The following is a 25,996-nucleotide window of genomic DNA, read 5'->3' as shown; positions in this document are numbered from 1 at the left end:
TTTCTGTACATAGTGATGTTTCCCTGGTTTCTCACTGCAATCATTAAACTGCACTGACATACCTTGGCACTATAGAACATACAATCTCCTTTCTTCCTTTGACTATTCTCCCTTCTTCGTCCTTCTCCTCCCTCCGTCTCCCAGCTCCTACTGTCACTCCACATTGACTGCCCTAGGTCCTGTGAGGACTGCTGGGAAGCCAGGCGTACAGAAGAAATGAGCCACTGTGCCAGTCTCTGAGAGAGCAGAATAGATGGGAGAAAGGCTGAGGGCAGGGAGCCTATCACTCGCCTAGTGCCTGTCCAAGATGTCACTCATGCTGGGTCTCAGACATGGACCTGCTTCCTGAAATGGAATGGATGGATGGATGGATGGATAGATGGATGGATATATGAATGATGGATGGATGGATGGATGGATGGAAGGAAGGAAGGAGGGAAGGAAGAAAGGAAGGAAGGAAGGAAGGAAGGAAGGAAGGAAGGAAGGAAGGAAGATGGATGGATGAGGTATGTGAATCGGGATGGCAGTATTCTAATACTGACTCAGTAAAAGGGTTGGTAGTCCCTTCCCCAGTCCACTGCCTTTTCTGTTTCAGCACCCACTTTCAATGGGAGAAGATAGGAATGAGAAGCAAATTAAATTCAGGAGCTCTTTATTTAGCAATATGCTCTGAGTTAATATATGGGTTGGATTCCCTGTGAGCGCACTGCCCTAACTCCAGCAACGTCAGGAAGACATTCAGCTACTGGGCCTGGCAAGTTAGTGACTACAGCCCAAGAGATGGAAGGATGGGAAGATGTTAACATTAAAAAGAAAATAACTTCAAGCAAATTCAGAACACCCTCTCCCATGCAAATCTACATAAAACCTCGCTTTAGCCCAGCAGGTGTGGCTCAGTGGTTGAGTGTTGACACATGAACCAGGAGGTCACGGTTTGATTCCCGTCAGAAGTCAGAGCACATGCCCAAGTTGCAGGCTTGATCCCCAATAGGGGGAGTGCAAGAGGCAGCTGATTAATGATTCTCATCATTGATGTTTCTATTTCTCTCTTTCCCTTCCTCTCTGAAATTAATAAAAACATAATTTCAAAAATTAAAAAATCTGTAAACCTCACTATAAACAAAAAGATTACTGAAAATACTATTTAAACTTTGTGCACATCAGAATAAGCCTACCCAGAATGTATTCTCTCTCTCTCTCTCTCTCTCTCTCTCTCTCTCTCTCTCTCTCTCTCTCCTCTCAGGAGGAGATTAGCTAGAGGAAAATAAAAGAATGTTAGGGAGAGATGGAAGTAGACAAGGAAGGAGAAAAAGAGGGAAAAGGCGGAGAAGGCTGGGTGCTGAGATAACTAGGCGCCAGGAGAGGGGTATGAGCATCAGCAGGTAAAAGAGAACCTTCTGAGGACCTGATCAGCAGAGGTGGGTGAGACAGGACTCCCTTCTCCTAGTCTCCCCAGCTCCAGAGGGTGGCAATCAGCGGGACCTACTCTGTGGCAGTGCTGGGTGCTTTTATATGCAACGTCTTTAGTCAGGCAGCTATGTCCACTGGACTGGTGAATACAGAGCCTGCCAGGGGTGGAGGTGGGGGTCTGGAAGCACCCTGCTGCCCATAAAGTACCCCATGATCTTGGTTAAGCCTCAAAACCACTCTTTTGAGGTGGACAATATTATGTCCATTTTACACGTCAAGAAATGGAGGCTTGGAAGGAGCCACCCCCAGTCACACGGCTAGCCGGAGGCCAGGATGCATGGGAGCTGGGACACATCCAGCACCTTCTGTTTCACTGTACAGACTCCATGAGGAAGTCGCCAGCTTCCTGTCTCCCTATTCCCTAATTCCAGCCAATAGCATGTGGGAAGATGAGGACATGGAGGTTGGGGCTGATAACCCACGCAGGATAGTCTGAGCTTTAAGAACAATGGTGGCGTTATCTGCTTTTTGCTCCCGTGCAGGGTGGCGATATGTCTCTAACAGCTCCCAAATGGCCCTAAAAGCTCCCATGGGTTCCACGGTAAACCAGCTCTAGCTGCAAGAAAATTCTTGTTCTGAGCCCAAATCTCTTTCTCTGTAACTTCGATCTTTTCTAGAACCATAAAGTCTTTCATATACCTAAATATAGCTTGTGTGTCTTCCCTCCTTTTTCTCTTCTCCAGACTAACTTTCTGCAGTTTCTTCAGCCACTGGTTATAAGACACTCTCTGACGGCTTCTCCATTCCTGGTATCTGTTCATGAAGTATTCAAGTTTATCTATTTCTTTGGTCAAATTTACTGTCAAAAATTGATTCTAATACTCTTAATGTGCTCTAAGTACCACGGAGTCCAATGAAATCATGACTGCTCTTTCTCTGGGCATGAGACTCCACTGTCACAATTAAGATAATGTTAGCTTTTCCAGCAACCACTTTGTGGGGTAGAAAGATAAATAAACAAGCTCGTGAAGTATGGGGCATGCTAAGTGCTCCGAGGGAGGCAGACACTGCAGTCGGGGATCACAGAGGTGGGGCAGCTAATTCTGCTTCTCAGAGGTGATGCTTGAACTTGAAGGAAGCATGAAGGAGGTGGAAGAGCTTTCTAGGTAGCTGGGAAAGGTTTTGCAAAGATGAGCTGTCATGAGAGAAGATGGAAGTACTGCCCCACCCCCTCTTCTCTTCTTTTCAATTCCTTTCTTCAGATTTCCTCTAGCTTTGCTTCCCTCTCTGATGTCCTTTGCTGTAAGGCCTAAGATATATACTATGTTCTCCTGCATGGATATATACTATGTTCTCCATCACATGGAGTTTGAAGCTATTTACATAACACCTGCCTATGTCAAGTATTAAGTGAATGTTAAATAGGCACAGCACTGGCAATGTTTTAGCCATAAGTATGATCCTGCTCTTCTTTTTAGATGGTACCTCTACCTCCATGGACTGTTTGATGAAGGTAGAAAGGTAAATGGCGCCTCAGGTATCAGAAGGCAGCCCGAGGTCCTTGAGAACCAGGGTCTGGACCAGGTGCTCGGGCAGAACTGCTAGGGGTGGGAGGTCCTTGTCCCTTTATCTGCTTCTCTGTTTTTCTCTCCAGTGGTTCTAGTCAAATTCTTGTCTCCACAGTTATTATTTACAGACACTGATGGAGGCAGTGTTCTCAGGCTGCAGAGCAGACAGGCTCTCAGCTTCGCCAGGGAGTCCAAGAGACTTACCACGTGGTAACTCACCCACATGCTATTTCCTCCTCCTGTCTCTTCTCTGTCTTCAGCCTCTCAGCCAACCAACTCCCTCCTCTGTGAAAAGCGTGTAATAACCCACGCCTTCCCTTGAACCTCTGACAGGTGAACAAAGAGAAACACCTTGTTGCACAAACCCATGCTATCAAAGGATAGAACAGAGAACAAGAATCTTCAGTAAAGAACCCTAAACACCCCACCAGAAAGTCCCAAACAGCCCTGAAAAGTGAGAATAAAACTACCAAAAGCTGACAGAGGGCAACAAGCATGATTTCCAACCCACATTTGTCCTTCTAAAAAAAGCCAACCAACTACTGAAAAAATCCCTGAAATATATGAAATCTAACATCGTTAACATATTTCCTGTCCTTGCATAGCTTATAAAAAATGCTTCTGAGCTTTTCCCTGGCTCATTGACAACGATGAGAAGGAACAAAAAGGAAATGCAACAGATGGGACTACCATCCTCTCTGCAGTAATTTATCTTCACTTGAGGTAGCCTGGGCAACATTTCAGTTTTCAGATGTACCAATCGTTTATTCCAGCTCGGGAACAATGAAGATGAGGCTCCTTTAAAAAGCTGCAGGTTATAAGTCATGTTTACTACTAGCTATTTTTGTTGTTTCTAAAAGAGATCACCTCAGCTTCCCTCCACACCCCCTTCCCCCAACAACTGACTCCTGAAGGATCTAATCTGGTTCTGATTTAGAACTGACAGGTGGTACATGCATAATTAAAGATGACCTAACACAGAATGCTCTCATTCCTGGCATATTATCAGACACTTAAGCAAAGCAATTATCAGTAGGCAATCTTTTCTGTCAACAGAGATAGAGATAAAACATTTCTTCCATTAGGAGGATTCTGCAAGAATGCTGTATATTTAACCATCTGCAAATACTTAGAAGTCTTTAGAGTTGAATACAAAGTTAGCTCCATGGGGCACCTTTGGTCAGTTAAATAGTGGTCTTTCCCACCCTACTTCTCCTGGAAGGTCACATTTTAAACATCTGAGTCATCAAAATAGGAACAATTTAGGGGCATTGTTAGAGATCCTGACCTAAGCTGACAAGAAAATCTCTGCTTTTTTCTGCCATAGCCCTGGTGGGGTTTGCAAATATACCAAGCCTTTCTTAAAGGCACAACTCAAAAAAGGATAGGGTTCAAATACAAAAGTAGAAAATTCAATTTATATTTCCCTTCAATGCAGGATTATTCTCTCCTTATGATCCACCAATGCCAGAGGATTTAGAGCACGATTAGCATGCTTTAAAAACTCCATCTTGAATCCAAGAAATCGGAAGAATTTTTGAAGAAGTAAATATTATTCAAAGGAAGAAGGGTCTTGATAAAATATGAGTTTCTCATTTCAGGTGGAGGGAAGAGGCACGCATTTCTTAATAGAGTACTATTAAAAAAATTATAGTGCATGTACTTATATAAGTGAATGCATTTTGGCTTTCCATAGAACAGAAATTGCTTTAATGTTATAGCAAGACAAGTGATTTTCTTTTTTCTTTTGCTTTTTTTTAAGGGTGGTTTATGTGTTAATGGGTTTTTTGAAGCCCATGTGAAAACTGCTTTCTCTAAGACTTCAAGTTTGTGGTGCGTATTTTGCCACATTTCACAAGAGGTCTTATTGTTTAAATTCTTATATCCTTATGTCATATGCGAACAAATGACCTTATTGTTCATTTGAACACAGCTTTATGGGCTCTCTGGTGGTAGAGCTGGTGTTGTTGTTTGCATTTTCCCCCCATGAAGTCAGAACAAAAGTCTCTCTTTCTCTGCAGCACTGGGAACTCCAACGTGGCAGTGTGTGGCAGCAGTTGTCAGTTGGAAACACCATAATGATAATGTAAGTGAAGTGCTAATGTGCACAGGTTGATTTTGGACAAGTCAATCAAGGCCTATGGAAAAGTTTCTTCTTACAGCAGACATTAAGGTAACACAAAATAGAACTACTTAATAGGACAATCAGTAATCATCCAGAGGATGGTTTTTGCAAAGAGTCAGGGCTGCTGGGCAACAGGACCCAATTCCTTCCAAGATGTGTTTTATTTGGAAGGTGCTCCCATTCAGAATGTTAAGGGACAAACACAGTGTCTTTGGGGAAAACATAATCAGGTGGAGAGGTGGTGCTGACGGTGGGGTCATTAATGAGAGATTGCGCGGGACTCAAAGCTCAAGTTCATTATATCCGTCAGAACTAAGAATAGCTTCTGAATGAGCACTCACAATTCTCCAAAGGCCTACTTCTCCTAAGGAGCTCCCCCTTCTCCCTTTCCAATTTTAATGTAAGAACAAGAAGAGAATATAGTCACATATGAGAGGGAACAAAGGACCCTCTACAGAATGGAGGAACATCCAAACCATTTCTATTTTATATGCTGTTAAATTCCTTCCATCAGGCTTCAGTTCAGAAAAACTCCAAGTCATAGTCTGTCAGCATGCTGTATTGACAGGCCAGGACAAAGGGATATGTCACGTGTGTACTACTGTGGTAAATAACAGAACACATGTGATTTCCCAATAGATATCATGGATAAAAAAGAAAATATAGAAGGCACATACTACCATAAAAATTAACATAATTAAAAGAGGGAAGAATTCTAGTGAGTTTATTTAGGGAGAGACACTCATTTCCCATACAGCTATGAGCCCTAGACGTTTGGTATTACTCTACTAAATAAAGCAAAGTCTATAAGCATAGTCTTTCTATGTTGAGCCTCCACATGGCTCAAAGACATTTCATATTATGCACCTTGCCCCTAGTTATTATCCTAGAATCATCAACAAACAACATTTTAAACCATATTATCTCCCTTATATGAGGAATGTAACGAACAAAATAGAACCAGAGGCATGGAGACATGCCATAGACTGGCAGATCTCAGAGGGGAGGGAGGGATAGGAGACTGGATGGAAGAAGGTCAAGAGTCAAAATAAAAGAAGTGATGGTATCTTACATGAAACAGAAATATCAACTATCTTACCTCTAATCAAGGTTTTTCCTATTCTCCCCCAAAACTAGTTTTCCAAGTGTCTTGGTTTTATGTTTCATGCTTGGGTGAATAAAATAAGACTGTAACTTTGGCTACAAAATAAAGACTAAATTGTGATACCCTGAAATGAATGGGGTATTATTTTGAAAAGAATGAAAGTCAAATTCAAGATCTTACTCTCACTGCTATCTATCTGTGGCCTATTTCAGAAAGGTTGTTCCAAAGATGCCATTAGGGACCTTTACTGCAGAAAACTACGTGCTCTCTCAAATGACAGATCATCAGAGATGCTGATCAGGTTTGTTTCCCTAAGGACAGAGTGTAACACACATTTAAGAAAGTCAGCATGGATGATGTGTTCAAACCTCTATTCATTCAGGAGAGGACACTTATTTTCCAGTTGAGAAGTGAGCAGGACTAATTCCAGAGGGCTGGGTATTGGCTTTTTCAAGAACTGGTTTTGGAAGTCACACTAGACAATGGTGACTAACACGCCCTCCATGACCTAGAAGGCAGCGGGACAATTGATGCTCTGGTTCTTTCCCTAGTCCTATCTCAGAGATGGCATGACAAATCAACCAGAAAGGGTGCCTGGCTTCCCTGCAAGGATGAAAGAAAATAGAAGTGAAAACAAATAGTTTTTTTCTCCACAAATTGCTCTCTAGGTATCGGCTGTTCTTAACTTTGAGTTCTATCACAAAATGCAATGCTATGCACTGGCACAACTTGCTTCCCTCAGGGGGAGTGGTAGGTGATGAGAGGACACAAGGGTTAGGGGAGGATTAAAGACACATATGTTCTTATTAAGGCAGGGCTCGAAAAGAAACAGCGTTATAGAGGGAATGATGTATGTTGGATTCTGACGAAAAGAAAAGCAGGGCAAGCTCATAGTGAACATCTAATGTCACCCAGCCACAAATTATAAGACAGAGAGAGAGGAGAGAGAGAGGGAGGGAGAGAGGGAGGGAGGGAGGGGGGGAGGGAGGGAGAAAATATAACACTAACCAGTTTATACAAATCAACTTACATTTATTCCCTTATAGTCAGTTGGTTGTAACCTATATCCCAAGCAGACACAGTGTGCTTTCACACGCACACATTGGTAACTTCTGAAAACTAATTAACCAAGGAGAATATAAAACAGTCAGGCAGACAGGAAACCAGGGACTACCCGCCCTGCAGCCAGTTGTACTGTAATATCTTCTGCATGGTGCTGACAGCCTTCTCTTCCCGGCCTGCATTCCGACACAATGCCTTCAGGTCTGCCTAAGTAATGTAATTTACTGGAGTGTAATTCCCTGGGTACCCCGAGCAGCACTTGGTGACAGTATCATTTATACTCCACAGTGCCGTGCCTGACACTGACACATCGGCCTTCATCCCTCATTCACAGCAGAGCGTGCAATTCCACCTTCCGCAGTGCCCTTCTGTGGTGCCCGTGTACACATTCACTCCATCCAGCCCTAATTACAAACCTGGGCTGAAATGTTCTCGTTAGATTTATATTTCTCACTCGAAATGCCAATCTTATTTGAAGATTTCGATTTTCCTGGGGATCCATCCATTAGCAATAAACTCTAAAGCATTCCATGACTGAGTGCATTAAGCCAGCAAGGCGGACAGGCACTCACATCATTAGAGTAAATCTCCATTGCAAATGCTTTACATTATTCAATCAAAGGAATAACGAGGCTGGCCTGGCAGTACCTTCCAATTGCACATGAAGGATAGGCTAACACTGTAGGAAGAGGCACGCGGTATATATCAATGGGATGCATTTCTGAATCTCTGCCATTCCTTAGGAAGATGTGGGAGGGAATCTCAGCCAGAGCCCGATTTATCACCTTCTTTTCCTTATGATTTCTACAGAAACTCCAGCCTGAAGCAAAGGGCAGAAAGGCAGGCAAAAGCAATGAATGGGCAGCGAGCGCATGTGTACATGAAGGGGATAGAAGCTGCAAGGGCAATGCTGGGAGCCTGGTTAGCCACTTAGAATGACTTGCTCTCCTCTTGTGCGCAACAGAACAAATGCAGAAAGCAGGCTTGTCTGGGCGCACTGAAAGGACAGTTCTAATAAAAGACAGATCTTGCCGGCGGAGCTGACCTGAGAACCGTCCCCACTCAGACTGAGGGGGTCTAACATTAAAAACCCAGGAAATCTGATGATGGTGTCAATATGTAAATTACAAATCAGAAGTTGTATCTGTGATTGGGATGGCAGAACAGACTATGAAAAGAAAAATGGAGAGAAGTTTTTTAAAAAGCTAGCAAAATATATCCGTTGACAAAGCCAAGCCATCACTGTTTCATATCTGTACTGTGTTTTAATTCCTTGGCTTATTGGTCTCATTTATCACTACTAGCCAGATCCCAGTGAGGGAAGTCAAGATGTAGTCATGATTTCTTTTTTAATTTGATAAATGAAGGAACTGCATCCCAGGAAGGTCATGGAGGAGGTTGAAGAGTCTGATCTGAGCTCTTAGCATCTAATTCTAAAGGTTAACAAAAAAAGTTAAGGGATGCTAGCAACTGTGACCTTATTATGAAAAATACAACATGCTTTTTTTATTTTATAAACAAGGCAATTCAGATATTTAATATTATCAACTATGTTTTAGATTTTTTTCTATTTGCTTTTTAATGCAAAGTTTTGGTGGGCAGAAAAAGACTTCTAAAAGAGCAGGTGCACATTACATTAGACATAAAATAATTTGCAAAAATAATATAAAGTAAGAGAAGCAGTAATTGTTTTCTGCTGGCCAGCACCTGGGTTGGTCTTTAACCAGAATGGTAGCAGATGCAATGCTTTCTGGAGGGAATGGTACCACCGTAGAAACTAAAGGCTCCTGAACTTCTACCCATGCCCACCTGAAATATTTAAGACCTTACTTGATTACATTAGTGCTTTCTCTTCCATAATGTACATTAGCAGATACCGCAATTAACATGCACAGATGTTAGAACTGAAATACTCATGTTTAAATAAAAAACATGTGAGAAAGTAAAAATAATCGAATATCCTCAACCCAGCACTAATCTTAAAAGAAAAGAGAGGTTGCCCTAGCTGATTCTGCTCAGTGGATAGAGTGTCAGTCTGTGAACTGTAGGATCCTGGGTTCGATTCTGTTTCTCTCTCTCTGTCTCTGCCCCTCCCTTACACTCTCTAAAAATCAATGGAAAAAATATACTTGGGTGAGGGTTAACACAGAAAAAAAAAAAAAAAAGAGATGTTTACATGGTATAATTTAATGACAAAATTAAACAATGACCCTCCAGGTAGATAGCATTAATAATGTATGAAAAACCCAGCTACTCTGTAAATGACCTTTAACCTTCTGATCCAGAAACAATGAACGAGAGGGTGATCTTCTGTCCACTTAATTCCAACATCTGCACCCTAGGCATAGAGGGGAATGGAAACCCCATGGGCCTAAAAATCCCCCAACATGTTCTTGTGATACAGCGGTAGAAATAAGAATAAAACCACCATCATTTTTTCCCAGCGCTGGCTTTGTGCTTCATATGTGTTATTTGATCCTCACAAGCATCCTATGAGGTAGGGACTATCCCTTTTCCCATTTTCAAATGAGGACATCTAGGACTAGAAGAGGTTAAGTAAAATAGATCAAGGCCAACAGGTAGCTAAGCTAAGATTTGATCCTGAGTCCTTCCTCCCAAAGCTCTTGTCTCACCATGCCTCTCTGTCTGCCCCAGACGGAGACACCAAAGAGAAATGGGATCTGCAGTCTTCAATTTCCAGAGGCTTCTGGAATGACTGTCCTCTGGACTCATCTTATTTCACAAAATTACCTTAAACTGAAGGGCTCAGTGCACTTGCAGACATCCTCCTTCTTTGGAAATGCCAGAGCCATTCAGCCAGTGGCGTGGGGACAGCACCCTCACTAGGATCGCGAAGGTAGAAATTTCCCTGTGAATGCGGACACCACCTCTCTCTGGTGTTTCTTCTAGCCACAAACTGACATGCTTTTACTGTGGTTGCAGTAGACTCAGCAATCAGATGGAGGGGAGTTTTTTACTTGGTTAACTGCCCCTCTGCATCTGTGTCCATAGAGGGTCCTCCACGGCAGACCTGCGTGCATCCTTGACCCTTTCCCCCCCGCCCCCCCGACCCTTCCCCACCACCCCATTCCTACATAAACAAAAGAGTTTTCCAATCTCTCGGCAACATCACCACAAAATCCTTCCCTTGCTGTTCTGACTCTACAAGAGGCGACTTTCTAACAATGAGCCCAGAAGATGGAGGTTGTAAAACAGCATTTCAAACAAGGCAATTGCTTCTTACAAAAAAGATTCAAGGATTCTATCACCGATTTCCCCCCAAACTTCCACAGACACAATTTGTTTATGTATGAGTTGTGTCTTTCTTCCTTCAGAAGGGGAAAATGCTGATAAACTATCACCTGTAGACAAACAGCGCAAACCCCTGGATGCCTTTTGCTACTTAGACAGACACATTTATTTCCCAATGCACCACTTATCAGACAGATGCAAAGATGTGGGCAAGCCAGTCATCAGAATTAACAGAGTGATTGTGCTTGCACTACATATTCTGATTTGTATGAATCTTATTTTTAGCCATGCACAAAGGGCAATAAATGGAAAATCTTATTCTAACCGCTACTTTTTCTGGGCCACCCACACTGCTCCACCTACCGCACAAGTTCACAAATGTAAAAAAAACCCAAGCCAGGGTTTGAACTAACAAGGGATGCAAAGTGGCTAACATGTGTGACACTTTTTCCAGTCAGTGTTTGTACTTTCATTCTTTTTCTGCATCAGGACTTTCAGGGAAAACAACATTGACTTATCTTCGGGCATTTTCAAACACTCCGTGCTGGCGTGTCACTCAGCGCGCAGGCACGGGTGATCCGCCCGGCACGGGCACCACCCTGCCACAAGCCACATGCCAGCCAACTTTCAGGGAGACGTGCACCCCAGCACGTGTCTGTCAGTTCTGGGAGACAATACCTACAACATTTTTGTTTGGAAACAAGGACAGTGTTTGAGAAGTTCTTCAAATGCACAAATGTGATTATCAGAAGCAAACATTTCTGAAACAGAATCGGGTGATTTTGTCAACAGGAGGTCAGTATCCCTGTCTCAAACCTGCTCTTAGTTCACACTGCAGCTCACTAGGGCACAGCGTCCCGTGCCTTCGTATCCCTCGCACCTGTGCACTTCTCTCTGCCCCTCCCAGTCCCACCCACCTCCGGCCGCTCATCCGGCATCACCCACATGGCCATCGCTGCCAAGAAAGAAGCTGATATTGACAGACAAGCACTTTGACCGCAAATAAGAAAACAAAACAAAACAAAACAAAACAAAACCCGACGAACAAGAAGTTTTCTAGGGCCATAGAGAGGAAGAGATGAGGGTATTTTCCATCATTATCTCTTTAGACTTTCAATGAAAAGTTAAGTTATTAAGGTTTCAGGGTACCAATTTAAACGCTTGCTCCTCTGAGCCCTCTGCAAAGCACCACAGAACACATTTGCAGGCAGCGATGAATATGTCCAAGTCCGTTCGACACAACAATGAAGGCGCAAAAGGAGTCAACTCTGAGAAAGGCATCTTTACCTGTGTGCTTGCTCATTATCCAGAAACTAGAGGAAGTGTTCTGTCATCCTCCGGTAGTCAACACACCCTGCAGAGCTGACTCCTTCTTCCGATAATGCGGGTTCTAGAGCAGCGCTGATCAGACGCAGCAGAAACCTGTTCGGGTTCTAGTCCACTGTCGTCAGGACTTCTGACGAGTGTTGTAAAGACACGGGTAATTAAGTAGTGCGAAGAAGTGGGTCATACACCACTGAGATACAACCACACCGCCCCCAAACTAGACTCTGAATGACTGTGCTGTGACAAGGTGGGAGGGGTTTGAACACAGCGAAAGCAAAACTTTTATGTGGTGAGGAGCATTTTAGTTTTCACTGGTTTAGGTTAGAGAAAGTTAATTTCAATGTCAACTACAAATCAACTGGCTTTTAGCACGTTCTTGAAATTTTATGACCGACAACGGGCCGTTAATGTGATGGGGGAATTCAGCTACAGGGTCAGAAACAGTCCAAGGGGGACAGTCTCAGACTTCAGTGACGTGCCTACTGCCAAAAGGGAGAACACTGTGACTCAGTGAAACAAGAAGGTCAAATCGAAACCAAAGACAAAGAACCAAAGTCTCATTATCCACATTCGCATCTCCCTCTATACAGGATCAAAGTACTGTACACCACTTCCCTACACCTGGGCATTCAACGCAATCACGGACACTTATCAAAACACGCTTTGTCTGCTGCAGAAGAGGCAAAATGCAATTATCTGAATTGAACTTATTCATTCATCACTCAAGAGACACAAAAATATATATTAACTGAGTCCCTGTTATATACAAGGACACAAAGGATGTGAAGGGATGCAGTGAGAGGAACCTAGAAGAACCTGCTTTCAAAGAACCTCCATCTGGAAGAGAGAATGATAAGATCTAGTCACACCCAATGCCAAATTCAGATCATTTTTGAAAACAAAATCTCCTTTAGTAGCTGCTGGCTGTAGATACTTCGTCTGGGTCTTCTTCCAGTGCTCAAAGCCCTTCTGGACCTTGGCTCAGTGTTAGGATTCATCCTGATCCAGAGTCCTGGCGCTCTCAAAGGAAAGCACAGAGAGGGCAGCGGGATCCAAGGAGACATTTCTTTAAAGGGGGATAAAGGATGCACAACTGAAGGAAACCTCTCTGGCTTGTGGCACATGCAGGGTTATATTTGAATTGCATTTTGTCACCATCAGGTATAAAGTTAGAATTTTATTAGAGTCCATATTGTTTAGATTATGAGTGGGAAATGGGGGAATCTAACTGGCTAATTAACTGTTTCCATTTCCGCCAAATGGCCTTAGAGTATACTGATTATTAATTTTTAAAGAACTGGAACACCATCCGTTGATCTAACACTAAAGCCATCTTGTACATAATTGGATCTCCTTTCATGATTCCAGAGGCCCACCAGGACCTTACAGGACTACACAATAATCATTTTTATTGATAGAATGTAGAAATGAAAAGAACCAGTTAACAGCAATTTCCTCTTGATCAACACACTGGTGAATGCACACAGGTGTCTGTTCTGACATGAATTGATTAGTGCAATTTGAAGGGAGAAAAATAAGCAACTAGAAGGCTATGGCCCTGGAAAATGTCTCATGTCATCATTCCTAAGCTCCACTGACATCCTTTAACTATAACATATGAACCAGCCTATAGGAAAACTGGTATTGCAAGAAGTTTTGCTTAAAGTCACAGGATCTGTCAAGGACATTAAGTGAGGACTTACTGTACTGCTTGTAAGTTTAAAATTAAGTTGATTAATTGAAAAAAAGTCTGCAAAAATACACAAAAGAATGAGTAAACATGTAGCTTGTATCTGGGCAGTGGGAACACCGGTAATGTATTTTCTTCTTTATTCTATTCTATTATTTTATAAACTATGCACAACAGACATTGCTTTTACAATCAGGGAAAAAAAGGTATTTCTGTTTTAATATAAGGAAATAATTAATCATTCTCTGATTCTGCTCTTTCTAGTAAGTAAGACCACTCAAGGGGGATTAAGTTCAATAATCTGCCTGGTGACAAACGAGACATGAAATACAGCAAAAATCTGCTAGACACAATAGATTATATCATCTAGTCAAGCATTCCGAGAACTCTAAAATCCCACTACATGCAGAGTTCTGCAAATATTGTTTGAAAGAAGAGCAGAAACCCTCTCCCTCAGTGTGACCCGAGGTCCGTGCACTGTCCAGCTGCAGCGCAGCTCTGGGCACCAGGCCCACAACCACCAGTGTCAAGGGGGATTCCTCAGAAGAGTGTGGTGCCGTTCCCTAGGTTAAATCACAGCTCAGAGCGAGGTGTTACTTCACTGGGGACAGGAGTATCCAAAAAAAGACCACACAAATAATTGCTAAAAAACAAGAGCCTGGACATTAGAGTAAGTTAATAAACTATTTGTGCTATGACTGAGAGCACTTGGTAAGCAGCTTTACAGATGCGTGGCTGAGTTTGTTTGGAGACTCACAGGGAATATCATGTGAAATTTTTGCCTTATATATTAATGTATATTGCCAACCACACATCATTCCTATTTGTACAATTAGTGTGTGTGTGCAGATTATGAAAATTAATTTTGATGATGCCTTGAGCAGAACATAATTGTGAAGTAAGATGTTATAAATAATCATATCACACATTCTAATAGAATTGATTTCAAAACTCTGCCAATGGTTCTCCAATGACTATAGGAGCTAAACATATATATGCATGACATTATGTATCACTCTTAATATCACAACTTTTTTGAGGGCCTCCAAACATAATAAATAGAATAACTTTAAAATATTTCCAAAATTTAAACTCTGGCACTGGAAAGGTAGTAAAGGAAAGATTTCCAAAATTTAAACTCTGGCACTGGAAAGGTAGTAAAAGCCAAACTTACAGTTTCCCAAGAAGAATAAAAATGAATGGTATATTTTCTCATCCTAAGTCAACATTTTAACATCAATAAACTAGATGTTAAAACCTTATTTGCGGATAAGGTTTTATTTGTTTCAATTTTCTGGTTAATTGACAGACAGCGGAAAAATGCTTTCTGTTGAAGATCTTTCCAAAGCAGTTTCTTTTCCTAGTTAGGAAACTTAACTATTTCATTGATTCAGCAGGTCAGCTACACCTACCTTCCAAGGTACAGCTATTCTTCATTTTTTCGAAACTAGACTATCTTGTTTTATGAACCTTTATTTCTGAAACAGGGAAGTGGGATGTGCAAGGTAGGGTGGAGTGTGTGGGAGGGGGTGTTGCGGGGGTGGGGAAGTAGAAAGGGCAGTTAATTTAGGGTTCTGGTTATTTGGGTTCCAGGTAGCTAAGCCATTACTAAACATGAATTCAGTGTCTGGACCAGGCACAACTGATTGCTGGGAAACACGAGAGAGCTGTAAGGAGAGCCCCTAGGGTCTGTCTTTGTTGGTGTTTGCTACCTCATGTCATCCCGTCGGGGTCACTTTGGTTTGCTGGTCCTCTCTAGGAGAAACATGCGTCAGTGTGTCCAGCTAAAGTCATGGAGCTGAATTAAATTTTCAAAAAATGCTCACCCAAGGATATGCTTAGAAGGGAGAGAGAGGGAGGGAAGAAGGAAGGGAGGGAGAGGGAGAGAGAGAGAGAGGGAGAGAGAGAGAGAAAGAGAGAGAGAGAGAGAGAGAGAGGGAGAGAGAGAGAGAGGGAGAGGGAGAGGGAGAGGGAGAGAGAGAGAGAGAGAGAGAGAGAGAGAGAGAGAGAGATTGATGTGTGAGAGAAAAAACATGAATTGGTTACATTCTGCATATGCCCCATTGGGACAATGAACACACAACCCAGGCAAGTGCCCTGACTAGGAATTGAACCAGCAGCCTTTTGGTACACAGCACGATGCTCAACCAACTGAGCCACTCTGGCCAGACAAGGCCTGAATTAATTTTGATTAGATCCTATATCCATGTGGTTTCAACTAAATGTAGGGTGCTGGTAGCTCCACGTGGATATCAAGGAGAAATAAGCACTTACCTTTCTCTCTCTCAGACTGTTGACAAAGATCGTTTTTCTTTCTATAAAAACCGTTAGTTTCAGTTTTTATTTTTATTTTTTTAACATCTTAGCAGCTCCCTATGGCAACTGACTTCAAAACCTTTGTTGCCTTGCCCTGTCTCCATCACCCAAGTGAAGAGCATAGAGAGTTTATTTCTAAGCAGGTTTGAAAAGTCTGGGGTGGGAATGAGGGGACTAATTTGTATATATTGTACTTTAACTTCGAGGACCTTTTGTTACCTCCTTTTTGGTTATTCCTTTTCCTTAAGCCAAATACACATACATACACACACATGAATGTATATGTATATAATGTATACTCACATGCATAGACGTGAAGATTAGAGGAAGTGAGATAGTTTAGCACAGGTTTAAAACTATGAACGCTGACGCACTGCTTTTCAGAAATTACACTCCCTGGCCAGGCCCAGAGCAGTGCTTGAAAGTAGTAAAGGAAACCTGGCGAGAAAACAGGGCACCAAGTCCCAGAATCACTCTCTAAGGCCGGCTTTTTAGAAACATAGAATAAAAAAAGCAAAATCCCCAAAATGTGAGGCTCGAATGGGCTGCCCTAAATAGGTCCAGTTTGGCATGTTACTCACAGGACTGCAGGTCATTCTGTGATTTGTGGATCCAGTAATACGTACTACTACGGAGATTTGGTGACGGGGGATACATTATACGCATTTGGAGTGTTATGATAATTTGAGGCCAGCCCTGGTGAAGGAGAACTATGTGCTATTGGTTTTCCTCCAGACTTCTCATTTTCTGTTAGGCTTCCATCAGGTTCCTGCCTCCATGTCCACCTGCACTGATCAAGACCTGGCGCTGGCACAGCTGTGCACATGGCTCCGACACTGCGTGCATGCGGGGCCTGTACCTGGGCTTTTCGTGAGCACACGGTGCCGATGGACTGGAGCAGCCCCAACGCAGGAGCACAGGAGGTGTCGGTCCCTCCGTCCCAGGGAAGCCGCTTTCCTATAGGTGTAAAGGCCATTTTGGTAGATTACAGTTGTTGGTGGCCATTTTCCCTGGTAGTTTCTGAAAAATGTGACCTTGCCCTGATAGGAAACTCATTCCCAAGACTAAAGTAGAACATTCTGCAGACCCCGCCCGCTGGCCCCAAAGCAGGCCCGGGTGAGTATGAGGCTGTGGGAGGGGTGAGGGACAGGTCACCCATTCTTACTCCAGCCTCACAGACGGTAACATTCCTGGTAAGCACGAGCTACTCTGCACAGTGTTCTCGGAAGGAAAGTGATCTCGGGTATTCAGGTTCTTTTCATTGTGTCACAATACACACAACATTTACTTCTTTAGCAATTTTTGAAAGCACAGTTCAATGGTACTAAGCACATTCACATCGCTGTGCAACCATCCCTACCACCACCTCCAGAACTTTTTCATCTTCCCAAAGTGAAACTCTGTCCCCATCAAACTCTCTCTTCCCATTCACCTCTCTTCCTAGCCCCGGGCAACCATCAGTCTCCTTCCGGACTATGGGCCTTACTATTCTAGGCACCTCACGTTAGTGGGGATCAGACAGTGTTTGTCCTTTTGTGTCTGGCTCATTTCACTTAGTATCCTCATGGTTCATCCATGTTTACTATGTGTCAGGATTTCATGTTTTTATGGCTCAATAATATCCCATAGTATACGCATACCACGTGTTTTGTTTGTTTGTTTGTTTTTAATATACTCATCGGTTTCTTCCACCTATTGGCCAGTGTGAATAATTCTGCTATAAACGTGGGTGTGCGAATATCTTTAAGTCCCTGCTCTCACTTCTTTTCGGTAGGCATATACCCAGAAGTGGAGTGTTTTTAAACATGTGATAATTCTAGGTTTAACTTTTTGAGGAATTGTCATACTACTTGGTATTTAGTTATTTTTTTTTATTAATAAACTTTGTGTTAGTTCAGTTTTAGGTCAGGGAGGGGAAAGCACAGATGGTTCCCATATACCATGGTCCCCACGCACGCAGGAAACTGCACAGAGTTGCTCTAAGCAGTTGGTGACTCGAGTGCTTCAACTGAGGGCACAGGAGTGACCCTGGCAGGTGAGCCCGGTCCTGTGGGAGCTCGAAGCCCCGATTACCTGAGGCGTCACGAGAGCCTTCTTCCTTCCCTGGCCTATGGGCACGAAAGTGACATAAAGGTCGTCCTACAGGAACACCTGATGTGTAAATGTGGACACTCACACATGCCAACGCACGAGAGGGATTAACACGCACCTGATCCAACCCACTTCTTCCCCTTCATGGTGAAGACCCTTTACAAACTGAAAATCTTCTTTTCCAAGAATGCTGTGCAGAGTAACTAATCAGTGCTTGACAGGGATGCCTTAGTTTGTGAGGGTTAAGTGATAATAAATAATCACATCATTCACGACCTCGTCAGCCCTAGCATCAGCCCTGGTATCCACTGCACAGCCCCCTGAAGATAGCTTTGAATTAATTCCTGATGAAACTCTCTCATCACCAATCGCTTTTTTTTTTTTTGCCTTATTTTTTCTGATTTTGTGGTTTTTATTTTAAACATATGCACCGAAATCTATCTCCAGGATTTGGCACTCTGCTAAGTTTACGCAACAGATATGGCTCCTTCATTATGCAGCTGCTTGGGAACTGCTTTATTAACAGTGATTATTCTCAATTCCAGAGAATTATAATAAAAGCACTGTAAGTGATACGTTGATTGATAACATTTACCATTCCCAAGGAACATGCTATAAATCACAGTGCTTACTCACAGATTTAAAATGCCCAGAAGTTTCTCAAACATTTCCTGGACAGCATTACTCATGTTATTTTTTACACTCACATTGACTTAATGAAACAAAAGGGGAAAGAAAAGGTTTAAAAATACCTACAATGCAAGTTTAGAAATGTAGGAAATGCATATATACTCACTCACACACATATGCACATTTACATGAATGTTCACATATACCCAAGGGTGTATTTGTTAAGCCAAGCTCTCCTACTTTTTTCTATTAACATGGAACCAATTATTCTTGTCCTCAGCAGAGAGGTGACTGGCTGGTTCCAAAGCCGAAACAATAACATAATAACATGCTGATCCTCAGAACTTGTCAGTCTTGAGAACTCATAACCCGCGCAGACCTGAACTAGCTGACTTGGTCTTTTTTTTTTTTTTTTTTTTTTTTTTTAGCGGTGACTCCCTTCTCACACGTGTTTTGTAGAATCAAGTCACATTTAAGTGTATGGGGGGAGGGGGAAGGTATTCCCTTTGAAAGGAAGCAATATGTTTCCCACCCCAGGAAAACAAATGTTTCCCTTTGGAGAGTATCTAAAAGTACGGCAAACAAACGTACGAAAGGACAGTCCTTGTCATTTTAGCCTAATAACAACACCGTGAGTCAGCCCTGTTGAAACCAAGGGCGACGAATGACTGGTATTAGTGACTCTGGAGTAAAATGGTCAGAACTAGGACATCGACTTGGCTGGACTTCAAATGCCACGGTGATGAGAAGACTTCAAAATTCTCTTCTCTAAGAGATGAATCAACGTGTTAAGTGGAACACCAAACACCTTAAATGAGTGAGATGTAGCACTAAATGTTTAATGCACTTTTCTACCTTTAACATCCCTCCTCTCAGTCGCAGGAGCTAAAGCAGCGATGCTCAAAGGGGGGTCCCCAGACCTTTCTCAGCATCGCCTGGACACTTGTTAGAAAAGCAGATTCCCAGTCCGCCATAGACCTACGGAGTCAGAAATCCTGGGCACGAGGCCCAGAAAGCTGTCCTGTAACAAAGCCCTCCGGATGATTCTGATGCAAGCTCAAGTTTAAGAACCGTGAATTAAGGCACCACCAAAATGCAGAATCTAACCCCCTCCCTTCCTCAATTCTAATTCTCAAGACGCTTTTGTTAAAAGTCATTCATGTGCGTTTCGGCTATTTGTGATGATCACCTCAGGAAATTTTTACCACTGTTTTTGTCTGAGAAAAGAAACCTTAATCAAAACTTACATGTAATCTTTCCAGGTCCTGTGCTGGCTTCGAGTCTTAGGAGGCAGGGAACTGGGCGAAGGGAGAGATGAGAAGGCCACAGCAATCCATTCAGACATGAACCCCAAAGCTCTGTGGGGCAGCCTCGTGACAGGTCATTGAGTGTCCACCTGATTGGGGAGGAAGAGCTGTCCATTAGCAGAGGGAGCCTTGCCTGTCAACGTTCCCCATCCCTCCTGCTGTCCTGCCCCTTCTCGCCCCCGATTTATGACCTCTCAGCTAACTTACTGTGCCCTTGGCTGTGTGCCCCCGGACCCATCCACAGCAACAGAACATGATACCCAGTACTCGGGAATAGGTGTTCATGCCCGGTGGAAGCCCTATTCCCGAGTACTTCCTCCTGGTGAGCACCCCTCACCGGGCGCTGTCCCGAGCCCAAAGGCAGCTAGGGGACGTTTCTCCTTTACTTCATCTCTTGAATGTTTTCTTTCAACCAATCAAAACACCTGTGTTTAAAAGACACACGTGGCTGCAGTAACTAGGCAATGCAGGAAACAAATGATAAATTCGAGAATTCTGACTGAAATGAAATGATTCTCTGAGGCTTCACCATGTTCATTTTTGAACAAATATTACTTATTTTTTCTCTGATGCTAAATTAGTGCATATGCCTATTACAGAATACTTGGAAGATATGGCAAAACATAAAGATCAGCTTGGCCCTGATAAATCACTGATGATGTTTTGTTATGATCCTTTCAACTGAAACTCCTGGGCTAGATATATCTCAGCATTCAGATTTGTTTGAATTTTAGAGAGTATTATGATGAACTACCACCTATCATATAATACCCCCTTCAGAGTCTGGAGCAGCACTCCACAAAATCATTAAATATTTCTGTGGCAAAACATATGCACAGTCCTATTAAGTCAGATAAAACAGGGCCTCACATTAGTTCAGGTCAGGTTTTTCTATCAAAGAAGTTACCAAGAAAAAAAACACACACACACACACAAATAAAACAAAAAAAAACCTTTCGGGTTTTGGAACCTTTTGGATTCAGAATTGAGAAAAAGGGATTGTGGACCACTATTCTCTTTTCATACATGCACAAGTACTCAGAGTTTTGTTTCTAATTTTTCATGCATATTATAAGAAGGTGAGATTTTCCTAAAAATCTTCTCTTTTCCCTTTATGAGTATTTAACCCATGGGATAATTGGTATGGAGAGAGTCACAATTTTTATAAGCTAATAAGAAAATATTGAAGACATATTTCTTTATTGCATAGAATGAAATGATTTCTCTCTTCCCCTTATCTACAAACTCAATTTCTGCCTAGTGGGATATAGCATATAGTATAAAATGGCTGAAGTAGAGAGAGAAAAAGAGAGATGTCAAAAAATTTCAATTTAATTTGGAAGTGAGTTGAATTGATCTTCCCAAAAATTTTATCTAAAAGTAAGGAATGTTTCTATCAAAATTATCAAAAGTCCAAAAGATAAAAGGCTATCAAGAAGTCGACCATTTCCTTCCCTGTGGCTTCTCTTAACAATTTAAACTTCATTCTGCTACTATTAGGTGTCTGGTGGGTAGAATGACTTCTAAATGATTTTTCTTTGCCAGGATCAAATATTGTCTAAGTATACCAGGACTATAGGATGTGAAAACTAAAGTGGTAACAGAGAAAGAAATGACCCATCAAAGAAGATACTTTGTTTTTTCCAAAGGATCCAACTGCAGTAGGGGTGGGGGCATATACAGAGTTAACCACTAGCAATAACAGAAATGACTGTCAGAAGCTCTTCAGATACTCACACTACCCAACTAGCATTTCTAAAGCTAATTACAAATTTGGATTCTCTCATTTAAAAATATACTTCGAAGCAGCCCACTTCAGTTTCAATGCTGAACCAAAGCCTGTGCAGTTGGCACATTATCAAAGCAAAAGAAAAAGGAAAAAAAAAAAAAAAAAAAAAAGCACTGCTTGAACAAAGTTGCCACTTTCAATGTCACTAAATCTTCAACTGCAAAAATACCACAAGCTGAAAATTATTAATAGTAATGCCATGTGGTTATATTATGTTACATTTACACGAGTTTATAGGTTCCCAAGCCCTAAGGGACTCAGACCTCTGCCACTCACAGTGGCTTTGTTCTCGTGGGCAGGTCACTCACTGACTCTGAGTCTCACACGGTTCATGGGTTCTTGTGAGGATGAACTGAAAAAGCAGCCAAGAGAATTTTTGCAAACTATAAGTCATACACAAAATGTTGGGTATCATTATTCTTTTTACTAACCCCTTTGTGAGGCATAGAGGGATGAATCCTCATTCCACAGTTAAGAAAACTGACAACAGGAAGATACAGAAATAAAAAACCCAACCACCCCCAAACCAACCCCCCCCCCCACCCACCCCACCTGAATCAGGCAATTTGAGTTTTATCTTTGAAGTAGCCAGGAGCTGGCTGAGTGACTCTGTCCCTGATTTCTACAGTAATTTGAAGGGGTTGGAAAAAATGATTTTAAGGTCTTTTAAAAAAATATATATTTTATTGATTTTTCACAGAGAGAAAGAGAGAGGGACAGAGAGCTAGAAACATTGATGAGAGAGAAACATTGATTAGCTGCCTCTTGCACTCCCCCCCCCCCCCCCCCCGCACCCCCCCTCACACACACTGGGGACGTGCCTGCAACCAAGGTACATGCCCTTAACCGGAATCAAACCTGGGACCTTTCAGTCCACAGGCTGACGCTGTATCCACTGAGCCAAACCGGTTTCAGCGATTTTAAGGTCTTCTTGAGGCAGATGGCTCTGGGACCTGTGACTTGGCCCTGCTAGAGATGGGATGGGCTTAGGAAAGACCCTTAGGAAGCAGTCCCTCCCGGAGGCCAAGGGCAGCACCCACCATCGGAGGCTGAAGTGCTGGGTCAGGGCCCTTGGCAGCGTCCTACTCCCAGGGATGGGATAGGTTCCAGCTAACTTTTTTTGTGTAATTAAGGGAAGATCGGGGGCATCCTATGCAAATGGCCAGGGCTCCTGAGGCAGAGGAAGGAGCCGCTGGACGCTCTTGAAACAGCAGCTCTTTATTAATGGATACAGGTATTTCCCGACTCTGTTAACTGGTGTAGCCAAGTAAGTGCATACTACTGGATTATCCGTGTGGCTCACAGCCCCACTGCTGTTTGGCTATCAGTTTCAAAGCGAGAGTCACCTCCGGGGGCCACCCCCTTTCTTGGCTGAGCTCCTACAGCACTGAGGGGAGATGTCAAAGGGCTACTGTATGCAGTGTGAGTGCACATCGCTTACAATTTCACTTTCCAAAGATCGGGCCACTCACCCGGACCTTTCTAGTGACATTTCCCAGTGCTAACACAACCTCCCGCAATGAGGAAAACGCTCAGGATCCGTGCTGTTCATCGTGGCAGTGACTGGCCACACCTGGCTGTTGGGATCTTAAAAGGTGTCTAAGGGGACAGAGGAACTGAATTTTAAATTTTAACCAACTTACATGGACTGAAGTTCAAACAGCCACGTGTGGTTAGTGGTACCTGACTGGGCAGTGCAGGTCTGTGTGGGCTGCCTCACATGCTCGTTTTCTTGGAGAGATTTCAGACCCCAGAAGCCCATTGGCCCACAGCCATTCATTCAACAAGTACCTACTGACAGAGCAATGATGGAGAAGAGAGTTACGGATACCTTGCGCTCCTGGCACTGCTCAGCTACACTGACGTCCAAACGCCTCACAGAGCCTTGAAGCGTTTCAGCAGACCGCTCTTAGGAAAAGGTGGGTGAGGAGCGACGGTAATGCTACACTAAGCGTGAAAGCGCTTCTTTTTCATTTCTCCATATTTACTGTTACAGAAGCGGGGGAAAGTTTAAAAAAGAGATAGCTGAATGGTCACCATTCATTCACTTACAAATAAAAGTAGCATATCCCAGATATGAGAAATCATCTGTAAGTAATTTCCTCTTTCACATACTTATATTTACTTAAAAGAAAAAGTCAGTGGGACCTGCATTCCTAAGCTAAGAAAAAAAGTAAATGGCATTTAATTACGGCAATAGTCATAAAAGTATAAGTGGGCCTCCAGCTGCACGCGGTGGGCAGAAGAAACGTTTATACCAATTAGCTGTGAAACGATCAGGCTTTCTAGCAGGTACTTCTGGTATAAGTCAGGCTGATTGCATTCTCTGTCCTTCCAACTCAACTCCTAGCTAAGGTTTCCTTAGTTGCTTTCATGGGACCTGATGCGAAAAGCCCTCTTTGCTTTTCCCCAGGAAATTACAGGTGGATGTATTTTTATCTACATCGCAGGTCTAATACCAACAACATAGTTTCTAAGAAACATAAGAGTGGTTTGATTTAGTGCTTTTCCGATTTCCAATATTGCTTCCCATGAATTTTCTGTTATCAATTCTCTTCTACCTAATCACCTCTTTCTACCTTACTGGGATTTAAAGCAATACCAAGAAAAGAAGACAAAACATTCAGAATTGGTTCATACTCTTGTTTGAACCTGAATCCACGAGTGCCTAAATACAAAAGAACGGTGACATCATGCATATTATCATGTTAGCCGAAAGCTTCACCAAGCAAAACAAGCTGACTTTGCTCAGCATCCCAACAGGCTGTACTTGGATGAGAGCAATGAGCCAATCTGACCTCCTGGCTTCAAAATGCCATTCTGGTCCCCCTGCCCAAAGCCACACTATTGATTTTTAGGGCTAATAAATGACTATTGCACATCTACATACCTACCTACCTACACACACATAGACACACCACACACACACAAACACAACACACACACAAACACACACACACACACACACACACACACACACACACACTGCTTTTTTCTCTGGATTGAGTAGAAAGAGAAATTACAGTGGTTAGAAAACAAAGAGTTCAAAATGTAGTTCTAATAATACAAATTGCATTTAGAGACTATCATCTATTAGAAAAGGTCAAATCTCAAATGTTCTGCTGGCCCCATGCTGTATAAAAATATTACTAAGAATTTGGTGACAGCTTCAGTAATAAACATGCTGTGAGTGGCTCTGGAGTCCTTATTCATCATATTCAGAAGCATTAGGTGGAGGAGTCACACACCATTTGGTCAGAAGGGTTTTTAATTGACGTTAATTTTTTGGAAACTACAGAGATGAAATTTTTAAAAATCTACATTTCAAACAGAATTTAAATAGTCACTTGTGTAAAGCAGAGGCCTCTGAATCATAGACTTGTGGCTTTTGTGTTTTGTTCTACTAGCATGGAAAGATGATGCAAAGAAGTGCGCTTTCTTTTTTTCTTTCTATCTTTCTTCCTTTCTTTTCCTGCAACAGAGAAAGAAGTGGGGAGGATATTTGGCCATTTCAGACCGGATGGAGAAAATGAAGATAAACCATCTCTGAAAGTTTCCACTTACACATCTCAGGTATTGGGACCAAGTATTGTGGTGGGAGAACCACAGCTAGAAAGTTCACTTCTTTGATATTCAAGATGTTTAAATTCCCAATGAATGGTGAAGAGCTAGCTCAGATTTTTCACCTGTATCATAACAGGATGATGCAATCAGAACTACGTGCCATTGATAATCCAGAAAAGGAAAAGCTAAAAAGAAACAAGTGTAGCCCTGGCAGGGTAGCTCAGTTGGTTAGAAGCATCATCCAAGAGGCTAAGGTTGTGGGTTTGATCGGTCAGGCACATTCAAGAAGCAATCAATAATTCAAACAACAAATCAGTGTCTCTATCTCTCTCTCCTCTCTCAAAATAAATCAATAAAAATTAAAAAAAAGTAACCTGAAATTCATTTTTTGAGTTTCTGTAGATTTCACATTATAAAAATTGAATACTGGCATATATTTATTATAAATAATAATAATCGTAATTACCATTTACTGAAACTTCTATGTGCTAGGAACTAAGCTAGAAATTTTACAGGTATTATTGGCCCATATGGTGGATGAGAGATCATGGCTCAGAGAGGCAAAGTGCCTTGCCTAAGGTCACATTCAGGGAAAGCGGATGAGATGCAATTGAGACCATGCCCTCCTGACTCTAAGGGTCCCCTCCTCTTCCTGTGCAACCCCGCCATCCACCATTTGGGAGATGACATTCCTCTCCCCCAAGAAAACATAACCTCTTTTACACCTGCTGCCAGCAAAATGTCAAAGTAAAGTGATAAAG

General features: G+C 42.5%; 1 protein-coding gene across 4 annotated transcripts in view; it reads right to left on the bottom strand.

The window, feature by feature from the left end:
• BACH2 (BTB domain and CNC homolog 2) overlaps window positions 1-25,996 on the bottom strand; it is a 338,018-nt gene that overhangs the window by 123,894 nt on the left and 188,128 nt on the right. For 2 of the 4 annotated variants that reach the window (XM_045572690.1, XM_036414122.2), the window contains exon 3: window positions 19,823-19,971. The gene's annotated coding sequence lies outside the window, so the exon portion shown is untranslated. Of the gene's footprint in view, window positions 1-11,809; window positions 11,979-19,822; window positions 19,972-25,996 lie in introns of all 4 variants that reach the window. The other 2 variants (XM_045572691.1, XM_036414119.2) reach the window with 2 other exon arrangements.

This window comes from Pipistrellus kuhlii, unplaced genomic scaffold, assembly GCF_014108245.1.
Source record: "Pipistrellus kuhlii isolate mPipKuh1 unplaced genomic scaffold, mPipKuh1.p scaffold_m20_p_5, whole genome shotgun sequence".
In the NCBI taxonomy this organism is placed as follows: Eukaryota; Metazoa; Chordata; class Mammalia; order Chiroptera; family Vespertilionidae; genus Pipistrellus; species Pipistrellus kuhlii.
The sequence above is the reverse complement of the archived record's forward strand: the minus strand, read 5'-3'. Positions and strand labels throughout refer to the sequence as shown.